General features: G+C 39.2%; 1 long non-coding RNA gene across 5 annotated transcripts in view; it reads left to right on the top strand.

The window, feature by feature from the left end:
• Window positions 1-256: 256 nt before the first annotated feature.
• Window positions 257-10,111, top strand: part of LOC132050088 (uncharacterized) — a 34,146-nt gene continuing 24,291 nt past the window's right edge. Inside the window, exons 1-5 of one of the 5 annotated variants that reach the window (XR_009413250.1) lie at window positions 257-2,198; window positions 3,496-4,657; window positions 4,966-5,752; window positions 6,461-7,197; window positions 7,810-10,105. This is a non-coding gene — a long non-coding RNA (uncharacterized LOC132050088). Of the gene's footprint in view, window positions 2,199-3,495; window positions 4,658-4,965; window positions 5,753-6,460; window positions 10,106-10,111 lie in introns of those variants that run through there. The other 4 variants (XR_009413247.1, XR_009413248.1, XR_009413246.1 and 1 more) reach the window with 4 other exon arrangements.

Here is a 10,111-nt window from a genome sequence, read left to right as displayed (position 1 = left end):
AAATAGATTCGCTTGGAAAACAATTGTTCCAGTTTGTTTTGGTTTCATTCTTTTTTAATTGGTTTTCTGGTTGCTCTCTGTATATATTGTGGTTTGCAATACTTTGATTGTCGCTGTTGAGAATTCGATATATTACGATTTGAGGTCCTTTACACGAGATTCAGTGGGTGTTAGCAGGAGACTGTATAATAAATATACGTTTGTGGTTTCAATCTGTTTTGCTGTTAGATTTGGTGATGTTCTTTGACAATTGGAAGATGAGGTTTGTCCGGTGGCAATCGGTTTGGTTATTTGTTATATACATCTCCTTACCCTTGAATTGTTAAAAATTGGTTCATCTTATTTGTTTTTGATTTGTGAGATTCAATTCGATCGGGACAAGCGGGAGCGATCAGTGTTTGGGAGTTCTTTCTGGGTTTTTGTTTTGTGAGATTCAATTCCCAATTAGTTCTGTTTCTCTTCGAATTTCTGATTCGTTGTTTGTATGTCAATGTCGGCAATGTCCGGGTAATGATCATAGGGGAACGCCTGGTCTCAATGTTCTTATCCTTTCTTTCCTTCCTTCCTTCCTTGTGTGTGGTTTATTTATTTATTTATTTTGTTCTCATCCTGTTTCTTGTGTAGTACAGTTATATGAGTTCTTAATTGCAATCCTTTGATTAATTTTCAATTTTAAGAAATTCAAAGCTGGTGAGGTCCATTCTTAGATGCGATTTTGGGGAATTAAGCTTTGCCGATTCTGAGGTTTTCGTTGTGAGATTTCCCCTATGCTATGATCTCTGTGTTTATGTTTTATGTTTCCCCTGTTGAAAAGGTGTGGTGTTAGTTGTCAAGATAACACGGATGGGCATCTAAATACAATGCTTCGATGTTTGTGGTCGGCAAGTTGCAGCAGTTCCCAGGTCTTTGGAAATAGGTATTGGATATTTCGGTCTCTTGGAGCTTTGTCAAAACTGCTGATATGTGGAAGTTCAGATGCTTACTTTCTATGATGATCCGACTTATGGTTATGGACACCCGTTAAGTACTCAAAAGTAATCCTGGATCTTTGATAGAGCCATGAAGTGCTCCTTTACTTTTGGGTTTCTAGCTACTTATTTTCTCTCTGCTTCCGTTTTCTTTTGATTATCACACCAGCTTGATTTTGTTTGTTGGATGAATCCGTAGATCACACGGTGACAGATAAAGAGGATTAGATTTGGAAAATTTGTATTCGTTCGTGTGCAAGTCCTTTTCGTGCCTGCACTGCAATCTGGATAAAAAGGGGGTTTCGAATCTTGTCTTGGGCATCTTTTCTAGTGATTTCTTAGGTGGTATGGGTTTCATCAGCGTTGCTGTTCTTTTAACTGTTCCCTTCTTTCTGTGTTTGCAGCAGTCATTGGGTCTTGCAGAGCCATGAATTGTGCTTTCATGGACGGTCTTGTTTGTTCATTTGTGTCAAGGTTCCTTTAGTTCAGACTTTTATGAGTAAGAAGATTTTCATTTCTCAACCAAAATAGTTTTTTTTTTTTTCAACTAGTGTTGTATTTTGCTGCCATTTTTAGTTTTTTAGTCCAAATTCTTATGGCTCTGACCATCCAACTGATGGGGCCCTGGTGGGTGATGGTTATGGACACCTGATTAAGCACTTGAAGTCAGTTCTGGATATTTCGATAGCCCCGTAAAGTGCTCCTCTCTTTTGGTGTTCTCGCTGCTTATTTTCTCTGCTGCCGTTTCTTCTGTTTATCACGCAAGCTTGATTTTGTTTGTTGGATGGATGTGTGGTAACAGTTAAGAGGATTAGATTTGAAATGGAAATTTCAAAGGTTGGTGTCCAGTATGTGTTTGTGTGCAGTTCTTCGTTGTTTAATATGTCGAAAGTTTGGAAAATAAGTCAAATTTCCAGATCAAGAGGTTGAGGTCTGAATTCCAGTGGAGAATACATGTCAAAGGTGTTTGCTGGTTTATTGCCATTTTGGTGCTTGTGACAAAAAGGGGGTTTCGAATCTTGTGTCTGGCATTTTTCCTAGTGATTTCTTAGGTAGTAGGGGTTACATCAGCTTTGCACTTAACTGTTCCCTTCTTTCTGTGCTTGCAGCAGCCATTACAGAGCCATGAATTATGCTTTTCATGGAACGGCCTTGTTTGTCCATTTGTGTTGAGGTTCCTTTAGTTCAGGCCTTTATGAGTACAGATATTTTCATTTCTCAACCAAAATAGTTCTTTTCACTGCCATTTTTATTTTTTAGTACAATGCTTATGTTCTTTGACCTGTTTTTAGTTTTTTAGTACCGGGGTGCCCTTTTTTATGCTTATGTTCTTTGACCATCTAACTGATGAGGCCCTGGTGATTGATGGTTATGGATACCTGATTATTAAGTACTTGAAGTAAGTTTCGGATATTTCGTTAGCCCCGTAAAGTGCGCCTCTTTTTGGTTTTCTCGCTGGTTATTCTCATTAAGTACTTGAAGTAAGTTTCTCTGTAAAGTGCCTTTTTTTTTCTGTTTGCTGCCGTTTCTTCTGCTTATCACGCGAGCTTGATTTTGTTTGTTCGATGGATGTGTGGTAACAGTTAAGAGGATTAGATTTTGGAAATGGAAGTTTCAAAGGTTGGTGTCCAGAATGCGTTTGTGTGCACCTGGTTTCTTGCCATTTTGGTGCTTGCACTACAATCTGGATATTGGATATTGTCTTTGCTGCCACAAAAAGGGGTTTTGAATCTTGTCTCTGGCATTTTTCCTAGTGATTTCTTAGGTAGTAGGGGTTACATCAGCTTTGCACCTTTCCCTTCTTTCTGTGCTTGCAGCAGCCATTACAGAGCCATGAATTATGCTTTTCATGGAACGGCCTTGTTTGTCCATTTGTGTCAGGGTTCCTTTAGTTCAGGCTTTTATGAGTACAGATTTTCATTTCTCAACCAAAATAGTTTTTTTGGCTAGTGTTTGTTTATTCTGGTGCCATTTTTAGTTTTTTTAGTACAGATGCTTATGTTCTTTGACCATCCAACTGATGAGGCCCTGGTGGTTGATGGTTATGGACACCTGATTAAGTACTTGAAGTCAGTTCTGGATATTTCGATAGCCCCGTAAAGTGCTCCTCTCTTTTGGTGTTCTCGCTGCTTATTTTCTCTGCTGCCGTTTCTTCTGTTTATCACGCAAGCTTGATTTTGTTTGTTGGATGGATGTGTGGTAACAGTTAAGAGGATTAGATTTGGAAATTTCAAAGGTTGGTGTCCAGTATGCGTTTGTGTGCACCCTGTTTCTTGCCATTTTGGTGCTTGCACTACAATCTGGATATTGTCTTTGCTGCCACAAAAAGGGGGTTTCGAATCTTGTCTCTGGCATTTTTCCTAGTGATTTCTTAGGTAGTAGGGGTTACATCAGCTTTGCACTTAACCGTTCCCTTCTTTCTGTGCTTGCAGCAGTTATACTGAGCCATAAATTATGCTTTTCATGGTTTGTCCATTTGTGTTGAGGTTCCTTTAGTTCAGATATTTTCATTTCTCAACCAAAATAGTTTTTATTCACTAGTGTTTGTTGTATTCTTCTGCCATTTTTAGTTTTTTAGTACAGATGCTTATGTTCTTTGACCATCCAACTGATGAGGCCCTGGTGGTTGATGGTTATGGACACCTGGTTGAGTACTTGAAGATGTTCTGGATATTTCGATAGCCCCGTAAAGTGCTCCTCTTTTTTGGTGTTCTTGCTGCTTATTTTCTCTGCTGCCATTTCTTCTGTTTATCACGCGAGCTTGTTTTGTTTGTTGGATGGAGTGTGGTCACAGTTAAAGGGGATTAGATTTGGAAAATGGAAATTTCAAAGATTGGTACTTGCACTACAATCTGGATATTGTCTTGCTTCGATAAAAAGGGGGTTTTTGAATCTTGTCTCGCGCATTTTTTCTATTGATTTCTTCGGTGGTATGGTTACATCAGCTTTGCACTTAATTCTTCCCTTCTTTCTGTGCTTGCAGCAGCCATTGGGTCTTACAGAGCCATGAATTATCCTTTTCATGGAGCGGCCTTGTTGTCCGTTTGTGTTGAGGTTTCTTTAGTTCAGTCTTTTATGAGTACAAAAATTTTCATTTCTCAACTGTAATAGTTTTTTTTTTTTTTAACTAGTGTTTGGTGTATTTTGCTGCCATTTTTAGTTTTTAATCCAGATGCTTATGGTCTTTGACAATCCAACTGTTGAGGCCCTGGTTGTTGATGGTTATGAACACACCTGATTAAGTACTCAAAGTCAGTTTTGGATATTTCAATAGCCCTGTAAAGTGCTCCTCTTGTTTGGTGTTCTCGCTGCTTATTCTCTGCATCCGTTTTCTTTGCAATTAGTTCTGTTTCTTTTTTAAATTGTTGATTTGTGATTCGTTGTTTGTTTGTCAACGTGCAAATGTTTGATCAGGTCTGGGTAATGATCATAGGATAACGTTTTAGGTACCTTGGTCTTAATGTTCTTATCCTTTCTTTCCTTCTTTGTCTGTGGTTTATTTATTTATTTTGTTCTCATCCTGTTTCTTGTTTTTACAGTTATCTGAGTTCCTAATTGCAATCCTTTGATTAATTTTCAATTTTAAGAAATTCAAAGCTGGTGAGGTCCATTCTTAGATGCAATTTTGGGGAATTTAGCTTTGGCGATTTTGAGGTTTTTGTTATGTTTCCCCTTGATGATTGGATGTTGTTGTTTTCGTTTTGGATTTCTTATGTTGCTTCATTTCTTTTCAACTTTTTTGAGTGTTTATTCTGGTCCAGCTTTATTTTTTTTAAAGTCATTATGTTGTGCATAAAATAAACCTAAAAGAATGCTCCTCTTGGGCCTGTTTGGCATTAGAATTTTTATCAGTTAATTTTGGATCTTCTGATAGCCCTGTATAAGCCAAAAATAAGTTGGGATAAAAAAATTAAGTTAGCCTATTCCAACTTTTTTTTTTTTGGCTTATAAGCTGGAAACAGCTTATAAGCTGCTTATTTTAAGCCCATCCAAACAGGCTCTTATTCCGTATTTTGAAAAGGTGTGCTGATGCACCTTGTTTTGTTGTGAGATATCCTCTATCACTCCTTTGAAACCTTGCAATTTCCTTTTGTTGAATTAGAATACAAGTAGAACTGGAAATGTCGATCCCCATGCCGCACTCAACCACAGGGTGGAGCTATCAGTTTGAATTTGATATCTTGACTTTCATTCTTTAAGCTAAATTTGATGCCAGTGTAGTTTTACTCCTTGAATCTACTTTGTTTACCTTCTTATTCGGCTCGGTCATCAATGGATCTCATTTCGACGTGTGGTGTCAAGATAACATGGATGGGCATCTAAATGCAATGCTTCGGTGTTTGTTGTCGGGAAGTTGCAGCAGTTCCCAGGTCTTTGGAAATAGTATATTTCGGTCTCTTGGAGCTTTGTCAAAACTGCTGCTATGTGGAAGTTCAGGTGCTTACTTTTTTTGATGATCCGACTTATGGTTATGGACACCTGTTAAGTACTCAAAAGTCAATCCTGGATTTTTGATAGTGCCGTGAAGTGCTCCTTTACTTTTGGGTTTCTAGCTACTTTTCTCTCTGCTTCCGTTTTCTTTTGGTTGTCACACCAGCTTGATTTTGTTTGTTGGATGAATGCGTAGATCGCACGGTGACGGACAGAGGATTAGATTTGGAAAATTTGTATGCTTTCGTGTGCACGTCCTTTTCGTGCCTGCAATGCGATCTGGATATTATCGGGCTTCGATGAAAAGGGGGTTTCGAATCTTGTCTCTGGCATCTTTTCTAGTGATTTTTTAGGTGGTATGGGTTTCATCAGCTTTGCTGTTTCCCTTAACTGTTCTAATTCTTTCTGTGTTTCATGGAGCATTTGTTTTGTCCATGTGGATAAATTCTGGTCAGAGCCATGAATTATATTTGCTTTCATGGAATAGCCTTATGTTGTTTGTTCATTTGTGTCCTCAAAATATTCCTTTAGTTCAGGCTTTTAAGAGTACAGAAATTTTCATTTCTCGATCAAAATAGTTATGTATTCTGACGCCATTTTTAGTTTTGTAGTCCAGATGCTTATGGTCTTTGACCATCCAACTGATGGGGCCCTGGTGTTTAATGGTTACGGACACCTGATTAAGTACTTGAAGTCAGTTCTGTATATTTCGGTAGCCTCGTAAAGTGCTCCTCTCTTTTGGTGTTCTCGCTGCTTATTTTCTCTGCTGCCGTTTCTTCTGTTTATCACGCAAGCTTGATTGTGTCTGTTGGATGGATGTGTGGTAACAGTTACGAGGGTTAGATTTGAAATGGAAATTTCAAAGTTTGGTGTCCAGTATGTGTTTGTGCAAAGTTTGTAAAATAAGTCAAATCTCCAGATCAAGATCAAGAGGTTGACGTCTGAACTCCAGCGGGGAATACGTGTCAAGGCTGTTTGCTGGTTTCTTGCCATTTTGGTGCTTGCGACAAAAAGGGGGGTTTTGAATCTTGTGTCTGGCATTTTTCCTAGTGATTTTTTAGGTAGTAGGGATTACATCAGCTTTGCACTTGACTGTTCCCTTCTTTCTGTGCTTGCAGCAGCCATTGCAGAGCCATGAATTATGCTTTTCATGGAACGGCCTTGTTTGTCCATTTGTGTTGAGGTTCCTTTCGTTCAGGCCTTTATGAGTACAGATATTTTCATTTCTCAACCAAAATAGTTTTTTTCAGTAGTGTTTGCTGTATTCTGCTGCCATTTTTAGTTTTTAGTACAGATGCTTATGTTCTTTGACCATCCAACTGATGGGCCCCTTGTGATTGATGGTTATGGCCATCTGATTAAGACTTGAAGTCAGTTCTGGATATTTCGTTAGCCCCGTAAAGTGCGCCTCTTTTTGGTTTTCTCGCTGCTTATTTTCTCTGCTGCTGTTTCTTCTGTTTATCACACAAGCTTGATTTTGTTTGTTGGATGGATGTGTGAGGAGGATTAGATTTGAAAGAGAAAGTTTCAAAGGTTGGTGGCCAGTATGCGTTTGTGTGCACCCGGTTTCTTGCCATTTTGGTGCTTGCACTACAATCTGGATATTGTCGGGCTTCGACAAAAAGGGGGTTTCGAATCTTGTGTCTGGCATTTTTCCTAGTGATTTCTTAGGTAGTAGGGGTTACATCAGCTTTTGTACTTAACTGTTCCCTTCTTTCTATGCTTGCAGCAGCCATTGGGTCTTACAGAACCATGAATGCTTTTTGTGGAACGGCCTTGTTTGTCCATTTGTGTCGAGGTTCCTTCAGCTCAGGCTTTTATGAGTACATAATTATCATTTCTCAACCAAAATAGTTTTTTTCACTAGTGTTTGTTTATTCTGGTGCCATTTTTAGTTTTTTAGTACAGATGCTTATGTTCTTTGACCATCCAACTGATGAGGCCCTGGTGGTTGATGGTTATGGACACCTGATTAAGTACTTGAAGTCAGTTCTGGATATTTCGATAGCCCCGTAAAGTGCTCTCTCTTTGGTGTTCTCGCTGCTTATTTCTCTGCTGCCGTTTTTCTGTTTATCTGTGCTTGATTTTGTTTGTTGGATGGATGTGTGGTAACAGTTGAAGAGGATTAGATTTGGAAATTTCAAAGGTTGGTGTCCAGTATGCGTTTGTGTGCACCCTGTTTCTTGCCATTTTGGTGCTTGCACTACAATCTGGATATTGTCTTTGCTGCGACAAAAAGGGGGTTTCGAATCTTGTCTCTGGCATTTTTCCTAGTGATTTCTTAGGTAGTATGGGTTACATCAGCTTTGCACTTAACTCTTCCCTTCTTTCTGTGCTTGCAGCCATTGAGTCTTTCAGAGCCATGAATTATTCTTTTCATGGAGCGGCTTGTTTGTCCATTTGTGCTGAGGTTTCTTTAGTTCAGGCTTTTATGAGTACATAAATTTTCATTTCTCAACTACAATAGTTTTTTCGCTAGTGTTGTATTCTGCTGCCATCTTTGTTTTTAGTCCAGATGCTTATGTTCTTTGACCATCCAACTGATGAGGCCCTGGCGGTTGATGGTTATGGACATCTGATTAAGTTCTAAAGTCAGTTCTGGATATTTTGTTAGCCCCGTAAAGTGCTCCTTTGTTCTGGTTTTCTCGCTACTTATTTTCTCTGTTTCCGTTCTCTTCTGTGAATCACGCAGCTTGATTTTGTTTCTTGGATGGATGTCTGGTAACAGTTAAGAAAATTAGATTTGGAAATTTCAGAGGTTGGTGTCCAGTATGCGTTTCTGTGCACCCGGTTTCTTGCCATTTTGGTGCTTGCACTACAATCTGGATATTGTCTTGCTGCGACAGAAAGGGGGTTTCGAATCTTGCCTCTAGCATTTTTTCTAGTGATTTCTTAGGTTTGTTTCTTGGATGGATGTGTGGTAACAGTTAAGAGGAGTAGATTTAGAAATTTCAAAGGTTTGGTGTCCAGTATGCATTTGTGTGCACCCTGTTTCTTGCCATTTTGGTGCTTGCACTACAATCTGATCTTGCTTCGACAAAAAGGTGGTCTCAAATCTTGTCTCTGGTATTTTTCCTAGTGATTTCTTAGGTGGTAGGGGTTACTTCAGCTTTGCTCTGAACTGTTCCCCTCTTTCTGTGCTTTCAGTAGCCATTGGGTCTTACAGAGCCATGAATTATTCTTTTCATGGAGCGGCCTTGTTTGTTCATTTGTGAGGTTTCTTTAGTTTAGGCTTTTATGAGTACAGAAATTTTCATTTCTCAACTAAAATAGTTTTCTCTCTCTAGTGTTTGTTGTGTTCTGCTGCCATTTTTAGTGTTTAGTCCAGATGCTTATGTTCTTCGACGATCCAACTGATGAGGCCTTGGTGGTTGATTATGGACCTGATTAAGTACTCTGTTCAGTTCCGGATATTTCGATAGCCCCGTAAAGTGCTCCTCTCTTTTGTTGTTCCCGCTGCTTATTTTCTCTGCTGCTGTATTCTTCTGTTTATCAGGCTAGCTTGATTTTGTTCGTTGGATGGATGTGCATTCCTCTACACCCTGTTCCTTGCCATTTTGGTGCTTGTACTCCAATCTGGATATTGTCAGGCTTCGACAAAAAAGGGGGTTTTCAACCTGGCTCTTGCATATCTAGTGATATCTGAGGTGGTATGGGTTTTGTCAGCTTTGCACTTAACTGTTCCCTTCTTTCTGTGCTTGCAGCCATGAGCAGTGACTTCTTTTCGTGGAGCGATCATGTTTGTCTATTTGAGCTAAGGTTCTTTAGTTCAGTCTTTTATGAGTATCGAGATTTTCATTCAGTTCTCTTTCCTAATGGTCCCTGTTCTCTTTGTTGAAAGTTGAAACTACTGTTGTATTGAAGTTTCTCAAAGATAATATTTTTCACCAGTGTGTTATATTCTGCTGCGATGAAGTTTTAACTCCAGATGCTTATGTTCTTCGATGATCCAACCGCTGAGGTGTCTCCTATGGTTATAAACACCCGGTAAGTACGGTCAATTTTGTTGGATGGATGTGTAGATCATATGGTGACAGTAACAGAGGTTAAGATTTGGAAATTTCGAAGGTTGGTATCCAGTATGCGTTCCTCTGCACCCTCTTGGTCTTTTTGGTGCTTGCACTGCAATCTGGATTTGTCCGGGCTTCGACAAAAAGGGGGTTTTCAATCTTGTTTATGGCAAATCTAGTATTTTCTAAGTGGTTTGGGTTTCGTCAGCTTTGCACTTAACTGTTCCCTTCTTTCTGTGCTTGCAGCCATTGGGTTTTCGGAGCAGTGAATTACCCTTTTTTGGAACAGCCTTGTTTGTACATTTGTGTTGAGGTCTCTTTAGTTCAGTCTTTCATTAGCATCGAGATTTTCAATTCAGTTTTCTTGGCTAAAAGCTCCCTTTTCTCTTTGTCAAACTACTGTTGTGTGGAGGTTCAAACAAGATAATATATTTCACCAGTGTGTTGTATTCTGCTGCCATGAGGTTCTTGGTCCAGATACTTATGTTCTTCGATGATCCAACTGATGAGGTCTCTTATGGTTATTGACAGCTGATAGCGCTGTAAAGTGCTCCTCCACTTTTGGTCTTCTAGCCTTTTATCTTCTTTGCTTCCAGTTTCTTTTGGTGATCTCGCTGCTTATTTTCTCTGCTTCCGTTTTCTTCTGTGTATCACACGAGCTTGATTTTGTTTGTTGGATGGATGTGTGGTAAGAGTCAAGAG

Source organism: Lycium ferocissimum, chromosome 3, assembly GCF_029784015.1.
Source record: "Lycium ferocissimum isolate CSIRO_LF1 chromosome 3, AGI_CSIRO_Lferr_CH_V1, whole genome shotgun sequence".
NCBI lineage: Eukaryota > Viridiplantae > Streptophyta > Magnoliopsida > Solanales > Solanaceae > Lycium > Lycium ferocissimum.
The sequence above is the reverse complement of the archived record's forward strand: the minus strand, read 5'-3'. Positions and strand labels throughout refer to the sequence as shown.